Source organism: Parus major, chromosome 1 (genome assembly GCF_001522545.3).
Source record: "Parus major isolate Abel chromosome 1, Parus_major1.1, whole genome shotgun sequence".
Classification (NCBI taxonomy): domain Eukaryota; kingdom Metazoa; phylum Chordata; class Aves; order Passeriformes; family Paridae; genus Parus; species Parus major.
In genome coordinates, this window is record NC_031768.1 from 113,263,868 (window position 1) to 113,284,589 (window position 20,722).

The 20,722-nt window shown below is 51.7% G+C and overlaps 1 protein-coding gene across 5 annotated transcripts in view; it reads left to right on the forward strand.

The window, feature by feature from the left end:
- The window catches only part of TIAM1 (TIAM Rac1 associated GEF 1), a 123,049-nt gene that overhangs the window by 15,726 nt on the left and 86,601 nt on the right, over positions 1-20,722 (forward strand). The window contains exon 1 of one of the 5 annotated variants that reach the window (XM_015647607.3): positions 9,881-10,022. The exons of the other annotated variants lie outside the window; for them this stretch is intronic. The gene's annotated coding sequence lies outside the window, so the exon portion shown is untranslated. Of the gene's footprint in view, positions 1-9,880; positions 10,023-20,722 lie in introns of those variants that run through there. 5 annotated transcript variants of the gene reach the window in all.

Below are 20,722 nucleotides of genomic sequence, written 5' to 3' on the forward strand. Positions count from 1 at the left end.
AATTCCCTCCTGTGCTTCCCTGCCCAGTGGTGGAGACGTGGCTCTGAGCCTGGGCTGTCCTTCTAATCAGGGCCATGTGTTCCCTCTCCCCTCCCTGCAGCAGCACCGGGGCTTTGCTCAGTGCACAGTGAGCAAAATGGCCAGAAAATAAAAGTGTGGTCTTCTGGCCAGCTGTGTTTTGGGAGCCAGGTTGCTGGGAGAGGTAGGCAGGATGTGGCAGCCCTGATGTGGTCATTTTTGGAGAGGTCTGAGGAGGAAGGAGGTGTCTTGGAGCCTGTTTAGCTCTCTTGTACTCCCGGTAGTGTCATCAGAGCACTTCACTCCCAAAGCCCAGGAATAGATGGTTTAACCTTTCCTTGCCAGCTCTGGGGTTGTGCTGCTTTGCTGTGGCTTTTAGAGCTTCTCCACTTGTGTCCTGATGTCCCAGGGGACACCTGCTGCAAGGACCAGGCTCACCCCTGCTGCAGGATGGGGACAGTGCAGGAGACCTGAGCTTTTCTCTGCTTTTTATTCTGCTTTCTCAGGGGTCTGTCCAGGACTTGGAGGACATAGGAAGCTCTAGGTTTGGTGTGCTACTGGGATGGGAGAGGAGCTGGATGCTCAGGTCCTCTGTGCTGGCCTGGCTCAGCCCAGGGGAGCTCAGCTGGGTTCTGCAGAACCCCCAAATGCGGAACGTGGCTCTTTGGCTCCAGGAGTTCCCTGATCTGCAGCAGGGGAAGTGGGCCACGTTAGAAAAGCCATTTCTCCAAGTGACCAAGCCCAGCGTTCTCAACGTGCTGCAGCACACGATGCCCCACTTCTGCTTTTGGGCAATCAGTGCAGCCCGTGGAACTGAGCTGTTCTGTTACTCTGCAGTGTATTTTTGTTCTCCCTGCCTATTTATTGCCACTTGAATACCTCTCCACCGCTATCCATCCCAAACCCTGTGTATTAATCGTGTCTGTGCGTGTGTGTGGGGAATAGAATAAAGGGAAAATAGCTTTGGTCACACAGACTTATGCAGAGCAGGATCTGCCCTGATATCTCTCCGAGCTTCTTAGAGTTGGAACAGTGACAGCAGGCAGCATTGGAGTCCACCTCCCAAATGTTGTGTTTAATCCTAAATCAGGCTTTAGCATTCAAGTAACAGACAAATACTGAAAAGCCTCATAAGAAGTAGGAGGAACAGGCAGGACTTTAAAAAAATAAAAAAAAAAAAAAAAGCACAAATGAAGAAAAGTAATCAGCAGTTCTGGAGCTGTTACGATTTTCAGAATGTGGGGCTTTTGCCAGTAAAAGGGACCAGGTCTCTGCCCTTGAGCTTGCTTAAGAAGTTAATCTGTGTATGAACTCCCAGTCTTGGGGACCACTCAGAGAAATGATGGATCTCTGAGCCTTCAGTCTCACATTTGGTCAAGTAAGAAAGTAAGGTCACATAGCAGTGGCATTAGAGGCTGGAGGCTCAGGTGGGGCCCTAATGCAGCCCTTCCAGAGGTGAAGATGTAACCCATGGCTGTGGCTCTTGTCTGTCAGGGTTGCTGCTGCTGCAGACATTCAGGAATGGGCTCACAGGAGCTGGGGTTGGACTAGCACAAACCAGATGTTTCTTGCCTGGTGTGTCCATAATGAGCCATGGCCTTCCTCCAAAAAGTAGCTTGGAACAAGGTTTAAGAGGCTCTTTATTTTCTTTTAAACATGCTGGTACCAAAAGATAGCCAAAGACTTGTGACTGCAGTTTAGAGAAGATGCCTCCAGTTGCTTCATGCTTGTTCTGCCTCTCCCCGCCTTGTCCTGCTGGCCATGGAAAAGAGTCATTGTTTAAAGGTGTTCCCTGGAACTGCTGCTCAGTTCCTGCCATTTCATAGACTCTGAGGAGGCTTCAAGGCAGTGGCTTATCTTCCCTGGATGTGGAGGTCATGTCCTCTCTGCCTCATGTCCTCTCTGCCAGGCATGGCTGGGCCAGGGTGTTTGGGAATTGTTTGGACAGTTTCCCTGAGCTTGGGGTCACTGTGTCAGGGGGGAGGGAAGGGATGTGTGGGGTCCTCCCAAAGCAGGATCAGCTCTGGGACCAAACCAGGCTCCTCAGGGCTCTTCTCCAGGCAGAGCTTGAAAACCTCCCAAGGATGGAGCAGGCACAACCTCTCCTGAGAGCCTGATCCCACTTCCCTTTTTGCCCTGAGCATCTTCATGGTGGAGATCCTGGTGTATCCCAGGTGCTCTGCCAGTGATTCCCTGTGTCCACTGAAACGTGGTGCACCTGGACTTGGCAGGGCACCACCATTGGGGATGCCTGGCAGAGGCCAGAGATGGATGCAAACTGTGCTTTGAAATGAAAGGCTTCTTCCTCGTGAGCACTGGCAAACAGATCTATGGAAATGGAGTTCTGTGGGATATTGTGGCATGGCTTTGAATTATGGGGAGGATAAATAGGGAAAGCTGAAAATCAGCATTTACTTTCATATAAAGTTGTGTTGCTCTTTCAATTAAATAACTGGATGTGAGTTTTAAAAGGGAAAAAGACCCCTCAAGGCAGCTTAGAACAAGTTAATAGGAGAGGAGAAGCAGGGAAGGCACTGAGACATAGAGCAGAGACGTGGTCAGTCCAGTTGTGCCAGCTGTAATGTTTATAACCCTGAGTCACCCTCTGACAGTCAGTGCTGGTGGCCCACTGGGCAGGACATGAGGTCCAGATCTCTGCTTGCCCTGGAGGGTTTTGGGTCAGGCTGTGAGTGGGTCAGGGCCCCCTGAGAGAGGTGTTCACAGTGTGGTTCCTGCACCGTGCTCTGGTCCGGGGAGGTTGAAACCAGGTCAGGGCTTCTTTTCATTGAGGTGACATTGAGGGGAGGTTTTTTTGGTTTGTTTTTTTTTTAACCATCTGCCTGTAATAGAAGAAATAAATTGGAGCTTGTTTTCTAAAAATGAGAACATGTGCAGTCAACCAGCATCTTTTATTTTTATGCAGCACATCTAAAATAGACGCGAGTCTGCCTCTTTCGGAGCGTGCATCCGGCACGAAGTCACAGCAGCGTTGGTGCTCCTGCCCCCTTCCTCTGTGCTCCCTCCCCTCACTTCCCTGCTCCCACCACTTGGCAGTGAGCTGTTGAGGAAGTGGCTTGGGTTTGGATGTGCCAGTCAGCCCCACGCGGCGGGGGGAAGGTGCCAGTGACACGGGGAGGGGGTGAGCGGTGCCGCTGCTCTGGTCCCTTCTCCCTTGGAAACCCTCTGTGGGAGGAAGGAGCAAGGACACTTGTGGCAGCTCTCCTGCTCGGGTGGAAGGTAGAATTGGATGGGCAGGGAAGGTCTGTCCATCAGAGGAATTGCTGGCAGGGTGCTCTCTGCCGTGTCCCTGGAGCTGGTGGGCACCGAGGGTCCGTGCTCGAAGCCGTGCGCTCGCTCTGCAAAGGAGCAGCTGCTCACAGTTGTTTCTTTTGGGTCTGCTGGGAGTGGAGAGCATTTCCCCTCTCAATTCTTGCCTCCAGCACATGAGAAATCATGGAATCAGAATAATTTAGGCTGAAAAATACCTCTGAGACTATGGAGTCCAAGCTGTGCCCGATCCCTGCCTTGTCCCCAGCCCAGAGCACTGAGTGTCACATCCAGGCTTTCCTTGGACACCTCCAGGGATGGGGACTGCAAACCTCCCTGAGCCTCTGGTCCCCCTTTCCTCTTTGATGTCCCTTCCCTGTGTTTGAGCAGCTCTGCAGCTGTCCAGGGCAGGGGAACAATCTGCCCAAACTGTATTTTTATTTTTTTTTCCCATCAGGGCCATGCAGGAGTTGGGGATAACACTTGCCTTGCAGGGCCATTGTGAAAGTTAATTTGCTAATTATTTACAAAGCACATCAGAGTGCTGCTTCAGTTATACGCAGGGTTATGATAACATCTAATTAGTAATTCCTTATGATGCTTCGTTTTCTTTCTGCCATAAATATTGGCCTAATGTAGGGACAGCCGTGCCTGTGCTTGTCATCCCGGTGCCTCAGAGGGAATAAAAAAGCTGGATTTGATTTGTAAATGGTGCCCCTCTACCCACCCCCTCCTCCTGTTCCACCTGACCCACAAAACCACTGACCCCTTTGGTGAGCTGCTGCCCGGATGGTGTGCATCGATGGGTCACTGCTTGGGGAGGGCTCACCCCTTCCATGGAAATCTCATCCCTCTGGCAAAACCCCTTGCTTTTCCCTGCTTTCCCATCCTTCCCAGCCTCACAGGTGTGTGCTGGGCAGATAGGAGGGATGACAGGCAGGAAAGAAGGAGCTGCCATGGGAAGATCTCTGCCCTCCCTTTCCGTGGGACCTGGACCAAGAGCTGGGATAACAAGATTTTCTCTCCAAGTTTTTATCTTTTTTCTCTCTGTCTTTGCCTGGGTTTGCATCCCATATTGTGCTGCTCTGTTTCATGGTGTGTATGCAGCATCTTGTCTTTGCTTTGGCCAGCGTTGATATGTCATCCTGTAGTGTGTTGTTTTTCTCTTCTCCAAATAAGTAAAACTCAGAGACCTTTGCTGTCCATCACACATTGCTGGTTTTACGCAGCTGTGAGTGGCTTTGGGCGCTTCTGAGGGTGTCAATATCCTGTGTTTTTAATGCTTCAGTGCAGTGAGTCCAGAAGCTTGTGATACCTATTTTTAGCTTTGAAAAGTTTTGACAGCTAAAGTAAACCTACATTATCCATCACTTGACAGCATCGTCACCAGCGTGCAGCTTGTCACTCTCGTTCAGAGCTGATTTTTCCAATGAAATTAAAACTATTGGCAGGGATGTGGTGGAAGTGTGTCAGAACGCAGCATGAAAATGACAGCAGCTACTGCCTGGTTACAAAAAAATAAATGAGAGGAGGTGTTAGCATTAGAGGTCCTGAATAAAATGTTCCTTCTTGAGCCTTCCCATGGAAAAAGGAGGCAGTCTCTGTTTTATTCAGCTCTGGTTGATGGGGGTTGCCAGAGCTCCAGGAGCCTTTGGATGACGCTCCCAGGGATGCACAGGGTGGGATTGTTGGGGTGTTTGTGCAGGGCAGGTTGGGCTGGATGGTCCTTGTGAGCAGCTTCCAGCTCAGGAGGTTCTCTGGGTGTCTGCAGGCAGAGTGCCCACGTTGGTGTGAGATCTGCCAGCCACAAGCAGTGCCCTGAAACGCAAACCTTAAATTTCAACTTGTGCTTGGGCCAGAGGTGGTTCCTGCCTCTTGTCACTTGTCTTGGTTTCACAGGCAAAGGTGCTGGCTCGCTGCCAGCATCCACTCCCTGGAGCTCATTAGGAGCCTTTCTCTGCTCCCCGTGTACAGAAACAACAGGGATCGACTTTCCCAGGAGCTGATATATCTGCTGACCTCTCCAAAGGGGAAAAAAACCTCCTGTAATTCATTACCTGACTTCTGTAGGGGCTGAAAGGGAACTATTTGTGACTGAACAATACTTTCCTTTCACAACTCCCTTCCTAATCCCAAACAGAAACATAAGGCTGAGAAAATCTTTCTGATAGCGGGGAGTGTGGGTACATTCAACCTGGTATCATTTTTCATGGCATTAATGTTCTGTAATTGCCAGGGGTTGGTTTGCAGGTTTTTATTGGACAAAGTGAAGGCAGGCAGTGTTAAATGCCTCCATTTACCAATTACCCCATCAGTTTGAGGGGGTAGAAGTGATTCTGATGGTGGCATGATGGTTTTCCATCAGTGCCCTCTTGTGAGGTGCTGCATCACAGATGCACAGTTTGAAAGGTGAGGTTTGAAAGAAAATAATGCAAGCTAAGTCAACTTTTTTCTTCAGTTTATGATTGACTGCAAGATGGCTTGAGTCAAACCATCCCCTGCTACACAGGGACAGCCCTTTGCTCCTGCCAGGTGTGTGGGGCTATACAGGCACAAAGAGTGGGATTCCAGGGTGAAAGCCAGTGCTTGGCTTGGCCACATCATCCACAGGGAACTTGGAAGGCCAGGTTACATGTGTGTATGGCTGCAGTTTTTCCAGGATTCCATGGGAAAGGGCACCAGTGACGTGTGGCCGGTGTCTGCAGCATCATCTGTGCTTGTGGGATGTCTGGAGAAGCACCCAAACTGGCTGTGGGCATCAGCTCCTTGGTGTTCCCCTGGGGATGTTCCTGACAGATGATTAGTGCTTGCTGGGCCCCAGGTCGTGTCCTGCTTCATCAGAGTGGGTGACAAGTCACCCAGCATGACTTGCAGAAGGACCCGAGTGGCTCCAGTTGTCTGGATGGTGGAGACAGAACGCTCCTCCAAGGCCACCTGTGTGTGCAGGTGAAAAATAAGACAGATACAATCATGAATTTTTGAAGCACCTTGGCTTTGTAAGGTAAGCCTTAGTAAAGGAGATACGGTCTGCAGAGCCCTGTGTGAGCACGGCAGATGCTCCTCGTATCTCACCTTCCTGCTGTGCTCAGGGTGAGTCACTGTGCTGAAGTGACTCCCTTTTTTCTGCCCCAAGTGCTAATCCATTGTTAAAATGATATTAACTCATATGTGCTAATTAGCAGGTGTGCCAGGGTGTGAGAGGCCCAGGATGTTCATTAGGGTTGATAAAAATACCTTTATGCAGGATACAGACCTGGATTGTGTCTCCCTTCCTTTCACCACAGAGAAGTGCTGTGTTGTGGGACCTTACTCCTCTGGGCTCTGTGGTGGCATCTCCACATCTCAGCTCGATATTTGGGAGAGCCTGTGGAATTCCTTGGAAGGTTCATAGAATCACACAATGTCTTGAGTGGGAAGGGCCCCACAAGGATCATCCAGGGCAGCCCCTGGCCCTGCCCAGACCCCCAACAACCCCACCCTGGGCATCCCTGGCAGCGCTGTCCAAAGGCTCCCGGAGCTCTGGCAGCCTCGGGGCCGTGCCCATTCCCTGGGGAGCCTGGGCACTGCCAGCACCCTCTGGGGGAAGAACCTTTCCTTAAAACCCAACCTAAACCTCCCCTGGCACAGCTCCAGCCCTTCCCTGGGTGCCATCCCTGTCAAAGGGAGCAGAGATCAGAGCTGCTCCTCAGGATGAGCTGCATCCCCCACTGAGTTCTGACCTAAGTCTTCTCCAGGCTGGTGGGATTCATCCTGCCGGAAGGATGGAAGGAAAAGAGACTTTTCCCAGTGGTATCATTACTCAGCTGAGGAGGGGAGGGCCATTCTGTGCCCAGCTGCAGGGCAGAGCTCATGGCTACTCTGGAAGCTGCTGGAGGTGCCGTTCCCCGCAGCCATCCCGCTCCGGAGCTGGCCCGGCTGTCTCCGCGCTGTGTCGGGCAGAACGTGCCGGGCTGTCTCAGAACAGGTTTTGGTAGTTCCTCGCCGGTGCGGGAGAGCCCTGCTGTTTACACAAGCTGGCTCGCACCCTCGGAGGAAGCCCACATCAAAAGGGTGGATCCCAGTGCGTCAGCGGGGCCGGGAGCCGGGGCCAGGCCTGGAAATGCCTGTTCTCCCCAGCTGGAGCTCCCGTGGGACGGCCGGGCCCCTGCTCCCAGCCAGCCACGCTTCCCTGCAGGAAACATCTCATTTCTCACCAGGAGGCTGGGGTGGATCCTACACAAAGCGGGGGAAGGCATCCCTTGCCTGTCCCTGCTTGGATCTCTCTCCATACCTTAGGCTTGCTGGTTTCTGCTCCAGTGCTCTGAGCCGTGATTGAAGGGGAAGTCACTGCTTTTCTTTCTCACAACTGCACTGAACCTTCTGGCTCTGCACAACTCCCTGCCAGGAGGGGACAGCTGGTGGGGAACAGGGACAGGAGGAGAGGGAATGGTCTCAGGCTGGACCAGGGCAGGCTCAGCTGGACATCAGGGGGAATTTCCTCATGGAAAGGGTGGTCAGGCATTGGCAGAGGCTGCCCTGGGAGGTTTGGAGTCCCCATCCCTGGAGGTGTCCAAGGCATTCCTGGATGACTCAGTGCTCTGGGCTGGGGACAGGGTGAGCATCGGGCACAGGATGGACTTGATGGCCAACAAAATGGTTCTGTGACTTAAAACTCACGAGTGGTTACACCAATGTCTGGAGCTTTCTGCAAGCTGCTCTTAGAACAGCTCATGCTCTCCTGGGGGTTCTGGCCATGCCAAGAGTTTGCTTCTGGGGCAGGAAGAGAAGCCCCACGCTGCTGTGGCAGGGTGCAGATGGCCCCAGCAGCAGGGCAGTGCTGCCTTTTGCCCTCTGAATCTGAAAATCGCTGCAGACAATCGCTGCTGATCTGTCACAGTAAGCACCTGTCCCTCCTGTGGAGTGTGGCTGCTGTGTCTGTGGGAGCTGTGTGTGCACACCCCTGTGTAGGGATGTGCCGAGGCCGCTCCGATGGGAGCGATCCCAGCTGGGTGTGGGAGCTCTGAGCTGTTTCAGAGGACCAGAGGTGGCCGTGCCCGAGTGGACCTGAGGGCAGGCAGCAGCAGCAGCCCCCATCACCCTCTGAGTCACTCGTGGCTCGCCCAACCTGCTCATCCACTTGGGGTTTGCGAGTTCCCAGTGCTGAAAGCTGCTCTCCCGTTTGTTTGTCCCGCAGGTGGGAGCTGCTGCTTTGCTCATTCAGGGTTTCAATGCACCATAATGTTGAGGATTGTTTAGTGCTGCCCGCTCCAAGCAGTGTCTGATCCCACCCCTCCTTCAGTGCTTTGCTGCTGCCAAGGTGGAGCTCTCTGGTGCTTCTGGGGTGTGCCTGTGGTCACGGGGGACCTCGTGCTGAGCGTGGGTGGATCTGCCCAAAACATCTGAGGCTGCGAGCGCTGAGATGAGAGGTTAAACCCAAGGCGCCGTTTGAAGTGGGCTCAAGCTCACTGCTCACTCCTGTTCCTGGTCACGGGGGCTGTAAGGATGAGTGTGCCACGTCAAATTGCTTCTCTGATATCTTGTCCCTGTCCCGAAATAGAATCCTCTCCTCCCTTGCTCTGCACCCGCAGCACCTGGGTGTGTGGAGCCCCACAGCCTTGCTCTGGCTGTGAAATCCTTTCAGTCCCACAGCAGCGTGTCCAGCCCTGGGTCAGACCTTTCCCATTTTATTTTGTTCTTTTCCTCATGGTTCTGTCCTTTTCCCATCTTGCCGTCACTGCTGGCTTGCAGAGGGCGGGACTGCAAGGGTACAGTCATTGCTCAATACTCGGTATTTGTGAAGGATCACCCAGAGCTGTAAATGTTAATTTGTTAATTAATTTGATTTCTGCTTGTAAAGAATATTTACTGTGTTGTCTGCTTCCTTTTCAGAGCAGTTTCATACCTGTTTTTCTTGTCCCATATATGTGGTGCAGAGGCAAGGTGGGGGAAGTTGGGGGATAAACACAGATGGGCTGGGTTTTGCGTTGGTATTTCTTATTTATAGCAACCATTAGCCTGCCTTGGTCTGGAGGATGCTGCTGCTCAAATCTTAATCCAGAGACGGTTATGTGAAAGTATGGAATTAAGTAAGACCAGATCTGTGCGTAATTCCTAATTCCCTGGAGTTCCCCATCCTGGGAACCCTCCTGCACCTGTGGGCAGCTCGGTGGGAGCAGCCTCTGGCGTGTTTTTAACGCCTCCTCTCCAGAAGCACCATCCAGATGCGTGCCCAGGGAATCCCTCGGGGTCGAGGGCAGAGGCAAAAGGCACAGAGTAGGTCAGAATGTTTTATTTTGGGTCTTGCTGGCGAGCTGCTGCCTGCAAGCGCAGCAGAATCCCGAGGACCGTGGAGCAGGATTGCAGGAGCGAGTCGCTCTGTGGGCTGACTGGGGATTTAGTTCCCGGCTCCTCTGGCAGCGCTGGCGAGTTAAAGTCACCCCGGAGGGATGTCCTTAGGAATTCAGATTTCAGGAGCCAGCGGGGTTGAGTGGCAGCTCGTCTGAAGCCTGTGACGGGAGGAATTAACAGGAGAGGGAGGGAGGAAGAGACGGAGGGAGGGAGGAAGGGAGGGATGGCAAAACCCCAAACCTTCAAACACACCCAATTGACCCATCTCATCTTAGCGTGAAACTTCGCAAGTTCCACCCACTCCGGAGCAGAGGGGGAATGAAATGCTGGCGCTTCCTCCTTTCTGCTAGCGGCAGCCGGGGCTCGGGAAGCACGCGAGGCAAAGATGTTTGTGCTGCTGATGATGAGCGGTAAGAGCAGCTCAGCTGCGGCTCGGATAAAGCTGGGCAAGTGTGTTTGGGGCTGTAGCGTGTCCAGGAAGGCTCTCCTCTCCCAATTCCCGTCTTTCCCCGGCGTGGATAGGGCTGTTGCTTTCTCTGAGTTGGGTTGTCAAGCGCTGCTTTGCTTTTCCAGGGTTTGTGCTGCTCACCCAGACACCGGGGGCTCGAGCTGATTGAATGGGAGCTGGGGCTTCATAGCTGAATTCCCTAAGAGAGAAAATGCAGTATCGTGTTACTGACTAGAGATGTTCCCTTCTCCAGCTGTCTGGCTTTATTTTCCGTAATTACAGGTTGCCACGCTCTTTAATTGTTGAAAATGAGCCCCTTGAAAGGTTTCAACTTGACTCGGGCTCTGTTGGGTGTCTCTGCGAGGTGGGGAGAGCCTGGAGGCTGTGAAGGGCAGTGCTGCTCCGTGAGGGGGGAAGGCTGGCTCGGGGGGGCTCACGCTTCCCAAAGATTTGGGAACACTGGAGAGCCGGGACTGGGGGAACCTCGTCCGTATCGAGCTGCTCATTTTCCTCCCGGTTCCTTCAGCGATCGCTTATCGAGTTATTTCATATCCCGGCTGCTATCTCTGAATCTAAATTGCCTAATTCTTGGGTTGGTGACAGGAAATGTGAGCACGGAGCCCTGGCTCTGCAATTACTGTGACTAAGCATCGGGGCTGAGCACCAAGCGGCAGCGCTGTCTCCTGGCCCTGAGCTCTGGGGGACGGGCTCCCCGTCCTGTCCCGGCTCCCCAGCCTGACCTGCTGTCCCCAGGGCTGCTCTGGGAATGTCGGGATGGCTCCTGCTTCCCGAGAGGCACGGGCTTGCCTTCCCACAGGCAGGGTTCAGCCCTGACTCAGAGCTGTGCAACCCATCAGCCGTGAGTAATCCTCCGGGGCCGAGGCAAAGGATAATGCATACCTTTTTCTGGGAATTAAGTCACTCTGGAGCTGTTGGAAACGTGTTTTCATAGTTTTGTTTCTTATACCAGAGCCCCGTCGCTGAGCTGGCTGTTGGTTCCTTGGATGGTGTTTTAATAGTGCAGGAGGGATTTGCATTTCCACACGTGATCAGTGCTGTGGAACGAAGCGAGCAGGTTTGGTGGGTGTCACTGGCTTGCCTGTTTTTCCCCAGCCTTTCCGAGTTAAAAGTGATCTCTGTGCAGTATGGAAAAGGGGTGGAAAATTGCTGTGCTAAGCACATAGGGCTGAGAGATCAGGTGCCCAAATGTGGCAGGCCTGGTTATGCTTCCTGGGGATCTTGCTCTTTAAAGGGTGCCTGTCTGCTTTCTAACTTGTTTTGAGGCAGAAACGCTTTATTTTTCCAAAATGCCTGACAGAAAAAAAATCTGCCAAACCGCAAATTTGCATCATTCAAGCATTTGCTAGAGCTTTATGCTTTTTCTCTGGGAAATCAGTGGTAGGACTCCTGCTGGAATTGGTGTTGAGAAGCAGCATTGATTTTGCAGCGGCAGTGAGTCTATTAGGCATCAGTGTTTGGAGCAGATTCGTTTGTGTCTAATGAAGTTAGACATTGTGGCTTAGGTTGTAGGTAATGGTTGTTTGGAAAGGAGCCCCCAGGAAAACACAGCTAGTTCCCTGCAGGATCAGTGACCTGGACTGGCCCAGGGAATGCCTGGGAATCCTCCTGCCAGTCACTGGGCAGGAATGGGAGCTCTGTACTTGGGGCAGCAGGTTGGCTTGGGTCTAAACTGTGAGCTCACTGTGTGTGTCAAGCAGCGAGACCTCATTGCTTCCCTTGGGCTCTGATGAGTTCCCCAGTGTTGGTCTTCTCTCAGTTGTGAGGGTTATTAGCTCAAAAAATTAAAGAGGGGCAAAAAAAGGCCACCAGAATAAAATGCCAGCTTCTAAATAATTAATTATAAAGAAAAATCTTGTGCAAAAGTAACAGTGGCATCGAATCTTTGCAAGAATTCATCAAGAAGGAGGATGAGTCTCTACTGATGTGTCTTCCTGGGTATTATTTCGTTAGACTGGCGACTGTGCAGAGCGTTCCAGGGAGTTTTATGGCCCAGTAATCCATTGCTGGATGAGGGGAATACATTATTTATAGATTAGAGTGTTTTAACATCCTCGCATGGGGTTGTTTAAGGAGGTCAGAATGCAGAGCAGTGGGAATGGGATTAGCCCAGCTGTGCCAGAAGCAGTGCAAAAGCAGGGAGTGAAAGGGGAAGGTATCACGTAGATGTTTATGTTTTTATTGTGCCTCACAAGGCACAGGTCACAAAAGAGTTATGGACTTCTAGAGCCAGATTGTAGTTTTTATTGGTGGTGACATCTCAAATTCTAAGTGAACTGGAAAGAGACACGAACATCCTTTTCCCCAGTTCAGCAGGCTCACTCCCAGCAGCGTGTTCGTGTTCCTGGTGGGATGGAGGCAGAGGACTTGAGGAAGGGGCAGCATTTGTGGGACCAGCCAGCCCCTCCTTCCTTCCAGGGGCAGCTGTTGTGTTGTTCCACGTGCGAAGCCTTTCTGCGTGCCCATGTCCCAGAGGCACAGCCCCGTGAGCCGGCGCTCTGCCTGCCAGACAGGTACTTGATTCACTGCAGAGTGCTTTTAGTGTAATTGCTTTTTGAGGCTTCCAATTAGGCTTTCCATGAGAGTTGGGATGTGATGTTCTCAGGCAGCTCGAAAAGCCCTCGTAAAGCCAAGCAAAGGAGTGGTCTGGGCGGGGGAAGGGGGTGCCTGGCAGGCAGGACCTGCAGGCTGAGCCCAGGGAAAGCTCTGGCCTTGGCAAAGGGCTCTGCTCCCGGTTTGCCTCAGCAATCTCCGGGGTCTCGCTGCTCCCAGCACCCACAGCAGTTCCCACTCTGCTCTCTGCCTTTGGTCTTCCCAGCAACGAGCTCTGGGCTGCCAGGCTGGAGATGGGAAACCAGCAGTGGCCCTCTCTAGCAGTGTCTAGACAGACGTCCCATGGTGGGACCCAGTGGCCTTAGAGGTCTTTTCCTACCGTAACAGCCATATGAGTCTGTGGTTCTGGAGTGTGGGGTAATTAGGAGCTCAGACTGCTGGTGATGTTAACAGACTTTAACGAGTGGCCAGGCATTCACTGGCCTGCAGGAGCTGCGTGCTTGGTGTCAGGAGCATGGAAAATGTGCTGTGGTCCTGCTTCAACAGGACTGGTACGGGATAAAGTGCGTCACCTTGCGTTGCCAGAGGTGCCCCTGAGTTACAGGGAATGAGCAGCACCTCTGGAAGCTGATTTGGGGCTGACCACAAATCACCCTGCACATGTACATCCTGCTGGAGTGTCTGCAGGCAGGGACATTGCCCAAAAATCAGCCATGTGGACACAGGAATGTGGAAGTCACAATGGGTGTGCTCTTCTGTGGCTGTAAGGGAAAGAGGGGGGCCAGTGGGCAGCCATGGGGTTGGAAGAAGTTGTGTTTATTTCTGAAGAGGCAGAAACTGCTATTTTCTTCTGAAAGCTGCTCTACGTTTCTATTTCTGCTTTCCCTTCCAAACAATCTGGAAGCGATGGGCTCAGTTTCTTCTGTGAGGTGCACAAGAATGAGTCACTTGTTGAGGGGATGTGATACTGGATAGCAAGTGCAGAACCAGCTCTGGAGTAGCAGTGTCTTTGTGAAAGAGGTGTTTTTCCTGTGTGTGTAGGGAAATGTCCCTTTCAGCTGATGCTGGGGCTGTTGGGCACCGAGGGTGACCCCTCCAAGGATGAGGCTCCCTGAAGTTGGGCCGTGTAAGGCACCAGCAAGGCAGAGCTGCAGCTGCAGGAGCTGGGGAAGTTGCCAGACCTTTCCTGTAGCATTTTGTCCAAAGCCAGAGAGTGGTTTTGGGGTCTCTGAAATAGCAGAAGTTGGACAGAAGAGGGGAAGTATGTAGGTTTTGCATGAATACCTTCTTGCCGTGTTTCTGGGAGGTGTCAGGATCTCCCTCCGTACCTTACGCTGCCCGGTGGCAGTGCTGAAATACCCTCGCAGCAGCTTGGCTTCACATATTGGAAACTGCTGTAAGGCTCACAAATCCTGACTTTCCCAGGTGAGCAAACAGCCCCGTGTGCTCCAGTCCAGCCCCTCCAACAGGGAGAACAAAGAGCCTTCTGCCGGCTGCTTCCCAGCTGGGAATTGCTTTGCTGTTCATTTGCATTAACCTGGGTGGGGAAGGTGTTTTCAGAGTGTGCCCCAGGCCCTCAGACACCCAGATGGAGACAAAGGCTCCCATTGCGCAAGGCCACCCTGGGAAGGGAGCTGGGAAGCTGCTGGTGAAGCAGCGCTGAATCTTTTAGGTCAGAAAAGATCTTTGGGGTCAAGGAGTCCAAGCTGTGACCGATGCCCGCCTTGTCACTGAGTGCCATGTCCAGGTGTTCCCTTGGACACCTCCAGGGATGGCGACTCCAGCAGTGCAGGGACACCGGCACAACCTGGAAGACCCAACCCCGAGGTTGTGCCTGATGCTGCTGGGCTTTCCTCATGGCTCTTCAGCTGTGCTCCTTCCTTTTGCCAGTGGTTTCCCTCCTCTCCTGGTGAGGGGATCCCGGGAGAGAGGGGCAGGAACGGGAGCCCAGAGTGCTCCAGGTTTGTGGGTGTGTGTGATGGTTGGGTGATGGCTGCAGGTCTGTGCAGGGACTGGGAGCCTCTGTCAGGCATCCCGGGCTGGAGGTGATGTGTAACACATGCCAAAGGTTGTTTGGGTGAAAAATGTCTGAGGTGCTTTTTTCAGCAGTAACAAAGGAGCCTTTTCTTTCTTCTTTTGCAACAACGAAAATCTGGTGGTTTTCTTTTCTCCAAAGTGGGAGGAAAGTTGTGTTTTTGTTGACTCTTGTGGCTCTCCATGGCGAGTTAGAGGGTGCTGCTGTAAGAGGTGTGAGGTGGGCAGCAGAGGCACCAGAAACACACACAGCCAGTGAGACCTGAGGCACAATACAGAGCTCAGTTCTCTTGGAAGCTGCAGGATGAAATTTATGACAATAAAAAGCCAGTGGGAGTCAGTTCCTTGCTGGGTTTTTTTTTTTTTTTAAATTAATCTTAATGCTTTAGTAACATGTGGATGATTGCTTGGTAATCTTTTTCTGGGAAGGGCTTTTGTGTCTGTGTGTACTTTGTTGTGGAGTGATAAATCACTGTAATTTACCAGCCTGGTTTTTAAAAATTTGGAAAGTCATGCTGTGTGATGTGTCCCTTCGAGCTGTCATTCCTGGAGGCACCTGAATGAATCCATGACATTTCAGTTCCTGTTTACTGCTTCAAACAGGTCTTTATGCTTGACATGGTTACCTGAGCGTACCTTTAAGTTTGAAGTTTATGGAGAGTTTTTTAAAAGGGAAATTAAAAAAGAGTAAGAGATTTTTGAGGAGGAATAAGATGCAGTCACTTGTTTTAAGTCACCCAGAGCTGGGAAATTCATACCAATATCCAGAGCTCCATGAGGACTGAGGTGCCATTGGGAGTACCCCTGGGAGCCCCTGGTCATGGGCTGTCCACTCCCAGCTGCCTCAGCCAGTGCCTCTTTCCTGAAAGGTGCCGTGGTGCAGCGGGGGCTGAGCAAGAGAAGGGCAGAGTTGCACATCTGTGTAGGTGCTCCAACAGCTGAGTCTGTATTTCCTAACAACGTGAAGCAATGCAGGGAACAGGCAGTGACTGTCTGGGGCCATGAGAAACGCGCAGTGCTCTTGGTTTGTGCTTCTGGGCAAGAGGAAAGAGAGAAACCAAGGCTTTTTTGGGGAGCGTGGCTTTGAGAGCAGATCCATCTGCAGGGTTTGGGCTGCTGGAGCTGCACCTTTGGGACAAGGGGCTGGATTATTTGGAAACAGAGGCATTGCAGGGGAGGTGTGCTGGCAGCCTCATGAAGCTTCACAGCTGAGGGAGAAACCTCGTGTTTGCCATTACCTTACAGCTGTCCTCGTTGGGAACTCTTCTTCCAGGCAGAGGTTTGGTTAGGGAGCACAGAGAGGCTGGCACTCAACAAGGTAAGGATTTGGGCAGGATGAAAGTCAGATGGAGGGCCTGGTCTCTCTGAATCTGCTGCAGGGACTGGGATCTCATCAGGTGTGCATTGGTTAGTTCTGCTGGAGAACAGGAGGCTGACCCACTTAGTGCATACCAAAACCCTGGCTCCAGTGTTGGGTGGCACTGATCTCTGCTCTGGTGGCCAGTGACAGCACCCAGGGAAGGGCTGGAGCTGTGCCAGGGGGTGTTTATGTCAGAGATCAGGGGAAGGTTCTTCCCCCAGAGGGTGCTGGCTCTGCCCAGGCTCCCCAGGGAATGGGCACGGCCCCGAGGCTGCCAGAGCTCCAGGAGCCTTTGGACAGCACTGCCAGGGATGCAGGGGTGAGGTTGTTGGGGGGTCTGGGCAGGGCCAGAGGTTGGACTTGATGATCCTTGTGGGTTTCTTCCAGCTCAGGATATTCCATGGTTCTGTGATTCTATTTGGTGCCATGGGCAATGGGAACTGGGGCTGTTCTGCTGCCTGAGGCAGGACAGTGATTCCCCCACCAGCACCAGATAGATGGAAACTAAATAATTGCTAATCCCACATCTATGATGACAAGAAAAACAGCTCCAGCTTTGTGTGAGCCCCTGGACACAGGATCACATCTCCTCACGTGACTGTGGAGCTCTGGTTTCAGCCCATGCCAGAGCTCTGGGATACAACTGCAGGATAAATCCAGCAGGGCCCCTGAACAGCTCCCGAGGCAGTCAGGGTGGATGGTGTCCCACAAGGAAGACACTTGCAGACAGCAGAGCCCTTGTGTGTGTGGAAAGCACAGATGCAAAGACTGGCAAACCTTTAGGAAGCGTGTCAGTGGCGTGTGCTCCTTTTGCACGATGCAGCAGCGCAGAGCATGGGTGAAACGCGTCCTTTGAAGCGCTGAAGTAAACGTTTGTTTGGTGCTGAGGACAAACACATAGGGCAAAAAAGGCTGAAGTCTTTGAAGGGACCCAGTAAGACTCCTGGGCAGCACGTGGTTAGGCAGGCAAAATGGCAAATCAGTATGTTGAGAGAAAAAATAACCCCTGCAGACCAAAATGTGCAAAGCCGTAGGGACAGCAGGAGCAGCCTGGGATTCCAGGATTTTCCTGTGGGTGCTTTTGGCTGGGGGTGGAGCTGGCTCTCTGCTCCTGTGGGGCACCAGCATGGGAGTGGGGGGCAGGAGTTGCCATGTTATCCCATGGGGCTGTTCCTCAGGCTCAGAATCCCGGAATCATTGAGGCTGGAAAAGAGCTCAGAGATCATCAGGTTGGAGCTGTGCTCGATGTCCCCAGCCCAGAGCACCGAGTGCCACGTCCCAGCCATCCTTGGACATCTTCAGGGATGGGAATCCCAGGCCTCCCTGGGCACCTCCTGCCATTGCTTAAACATTCCAATGAAGAAATTCCTTCTGCTGTCCCACCTGAGCCTCCCCTGCACGTTTCCAGTGCGTTTTGCCGAGAGCCATTGTCTACACGGGAAACAAGAAGTCTGAGGGATTGCTTTTGGAGTTAATTTGGAGCCCAGCCAGCCTCATTTCTAGCACACAGACCTGCCATCCCTGTGACCACATCCTCCCTTGCGCTGAGATGGGTCCTAGTCCAAGCTCCAGGGTTTCACAGGCCAAGGGGCTCGTCCTGCTGGTCCCCAGAACCTGCTCAAGCTGTGCCATGCTTATCCCAAGGTTTGACCATTGTGTGTTTGAAATGGCTGCCCAGCCCGTGTTCCCTCAGCGGGGTTAGGAGGAGCACAGCTCACCTGGCATTCACATAAGATTGCAGATATTTAGCTCTTTCAGAGCAATCTTGAACCTGCTCATCAGAGTGTGCATCTCACTTGAAGCAACTCCAGCTGTGCAGAGCTATTTTTGTACAGTAATCCTTTGAAATTTTAATGCACTTTTTGCTCGTTGAACCCCAAAATGAGTCACTTAAGGGAGCAGCAGCAGTTTTTCCAAACCTCTGCCTACCTGTTGCTTCCACTGACTTTTCTGTAAGCTGCTTTTGGGCCTCAATTATTCATGGAAAAAGTAAAACACATCCAAGAGAGGCTAGGTGTTTCTCAGGAATGCGATGGGATTGTCAGGGTGTCCTGTGCAGGGTCGGGAGCTGGCCAATCCTCGTGGCTCCCTTCCAATGCAGGATATTCTGTGGATCTGTGGTTCGAGGGTTTGGCAGCGTGTAAGACCTCTGAGAAGGAATCAAGAACATTTTCAGCAGGTATATAAAGTTACCCTTTCGTCAAATTCTTCTTAAAAATAAGATCTGGTTTCGAATACAGGAAGAGAAAACCTTGTAGGGGTTGTATTGCTCTCAGAGCTCCTGATTCATTGTCTAAATGGCAATGAAATGTCTTGCCTGGCTCAGTCTGCAGTGAGATGTGAGTCACGTCCCCACGTTGCTCAGAGTTGGGCACAGAAGGGACAGACTTCACGCCTCCCTGGCAGCTCCTGCTTTTCACAACCCCGCTCGCAGCAGACGGCACCGCAACGTGTTGCCGTGAGGTTCGGAGAGAAATTCTCCAGAGGTCTCAGAAATTTAATCCGTTTGTGTGGAAGCCTCTGCAACCTCTTTCTCAGCTCCCCCGCTCAAAGGGCTTTCAAAAGCTCGGAGTTCTCAAGCTCCTGGAGCTCGGTGAGGCTCCCAGCCAGAGCTCTCGGGAGTCTGGAAATGGAAATCATTTTTTATTGCTCAAGCTGGACCAAATTTCACATTTAGAGTCTCTGCTGGTAAAACTGACAGAGCAATAAGAGGATTATCTTTGTTCAACCTCTCTTTTTAAACCTAGTAGAGGCATGCCAGGGAGCAGGGATTCATTTTCTGCTATGCCTGACCTACAATTTATGGCAACGTTATCCCAAAGTAATTGAGTGGGTCCCAGAAGTCTGTGTAGCAGCCAAATTCTGGAGGTGCATGTGACTCCTTTCACTTGATTTTAGAGGCCTTTTCAGTGGAGCAGAGTAAGTTTGAAGGTGCTCTGATGAAGTTGCACTGTGCTGAGCACAGCCCCTGCTTGCAAGGAGATGCTTGTCACCACCATGTGCCCTGCACGGGCACCTCTCCTGGATGAAGGGATGATCTCGAAGGTCCCTTGCAGCCCAAACCATTCTGTGGTTCTGTGAAGTATTCTGGCTTTATTTCAGTGATACAGCAGAGGAACTTCTCTCTCTGTTAAAGGGGCTTTGAGACACAGGGAGATTTCAGGTGCTTGCCCGTGAATCCTTGGAATTAAATTGAAGAGTGGAGGCCTAATCTAGCACCTTCTCTCTCAGACACAGCTTTTGCAATTGAACAGAATCCTCTGGAATTTAAAAACTTTGTTGGGGAGGAAGAAAAGGAGGCCCTCAGCATGAAATCCCCCTGCCCATCCCTGATAAACACCCCCCACATCGGAGCTGGGTGTTCTCTGGAGAGGTTCAATACGTGGAAATGAGCGGCAGCACGGAGTGTAGGAAAGCACCAGGGGCACAAGCCCGCCCCGTGTGAGTGCTGCAGGTTATTCCATGGGAATAATGATGGAAAATGGGCTCCCCCAGGGCCAGCTTTGTGCAGAGCGGGCTCTGAAATGCCACCTGTTGGCACGAGCTGTGTCGCTGGGAATGGGGGGATGCTGATTCTTTCCTGGGCTGAGTGTGATTATCTCAATAGCTGCACTTGAAAGCTGTTATTTAATTTCCATTGTGACACCGTAATAGTGCTCAGAGGATTACGTGGAAATGGATGTGAGGAGCTTGATCCCCGAGAGCGGGAGGCTTTCAAACCATGTGCCTGGGCTGGGTTATTGGGTTTTCTTAAGAAATTGAGCGGGGGTTTGGACTAAATGACCATTTGTGCCTCGGCTCCTCGCAGCCTGGTGCAGATAACCGTGTTCTGTGGCTCCCTCTGCTCTCAGGGAGGCGGATGCACGTCGGCTGTGCTGTTTTTAGGAAGAGAACATTGAAAAGATTCTAAATACAACTCTGTGTTAGTCCAATGCAAGACCATTTCAATTTTAAATCGGCAAATATTTCAGCCGGGCTTCCATAATGGGTATTAGTTTTTAATTATTTCTGGCATTTTCCCTGATTAAAAATGGAATTTATTACTCTTCTAGTTGTAATTTTATTTACTGACTTGGCAGGTAGCGTTGCTCCTGGTTTATTTCATGAAAGCCCCTGTAATCTTGAAAAAGCTGGATGGCTCCTGTGTTGATGTTTTTTTTTCACCTGAATGGATTGGGAAAATATCAGTAGAATTTTGGCATTTTAAGGCTGGTGGAGCTAACAACTTAATTAATTGTTGTTGTGCAAGCATCAGGTTAGCTTTGTGGGACAAAACTTAATGGTCAGTCTGGTCCAGGATGTCAATATTTGGTCTCCCTTCAGCTAAATTAAAATTAATAGTTAGCTGTCATGATAGTAAATGGGATTTGATTTATTCTTCTCTGTGTGCAAATTCCAACCCATTGTGGCGCACATAACCCGTTGTGCATCATCTTCTGCTGAGTAGATCCCTAAAAATTGTCAGAGCCGTCCAAGGTCCTTACGAAAGGTATAATTTCTATAGGAATTTATCAACTGGCACAGCAAAGGAATCAACAAAATTCCACAGCGTTTGGGTTTTTAAATTTGATGTTGTCATTAGCAGCCGGTGGTGTTGGAAGCAGCGAGCTGGGCCGGGCCCTGTGGGACCCTGCGGAGCTCCAGGCACACGAGTGCCGGGATGGGAACGAGTGTCGGGATGGGAACGAGAGTGTCGG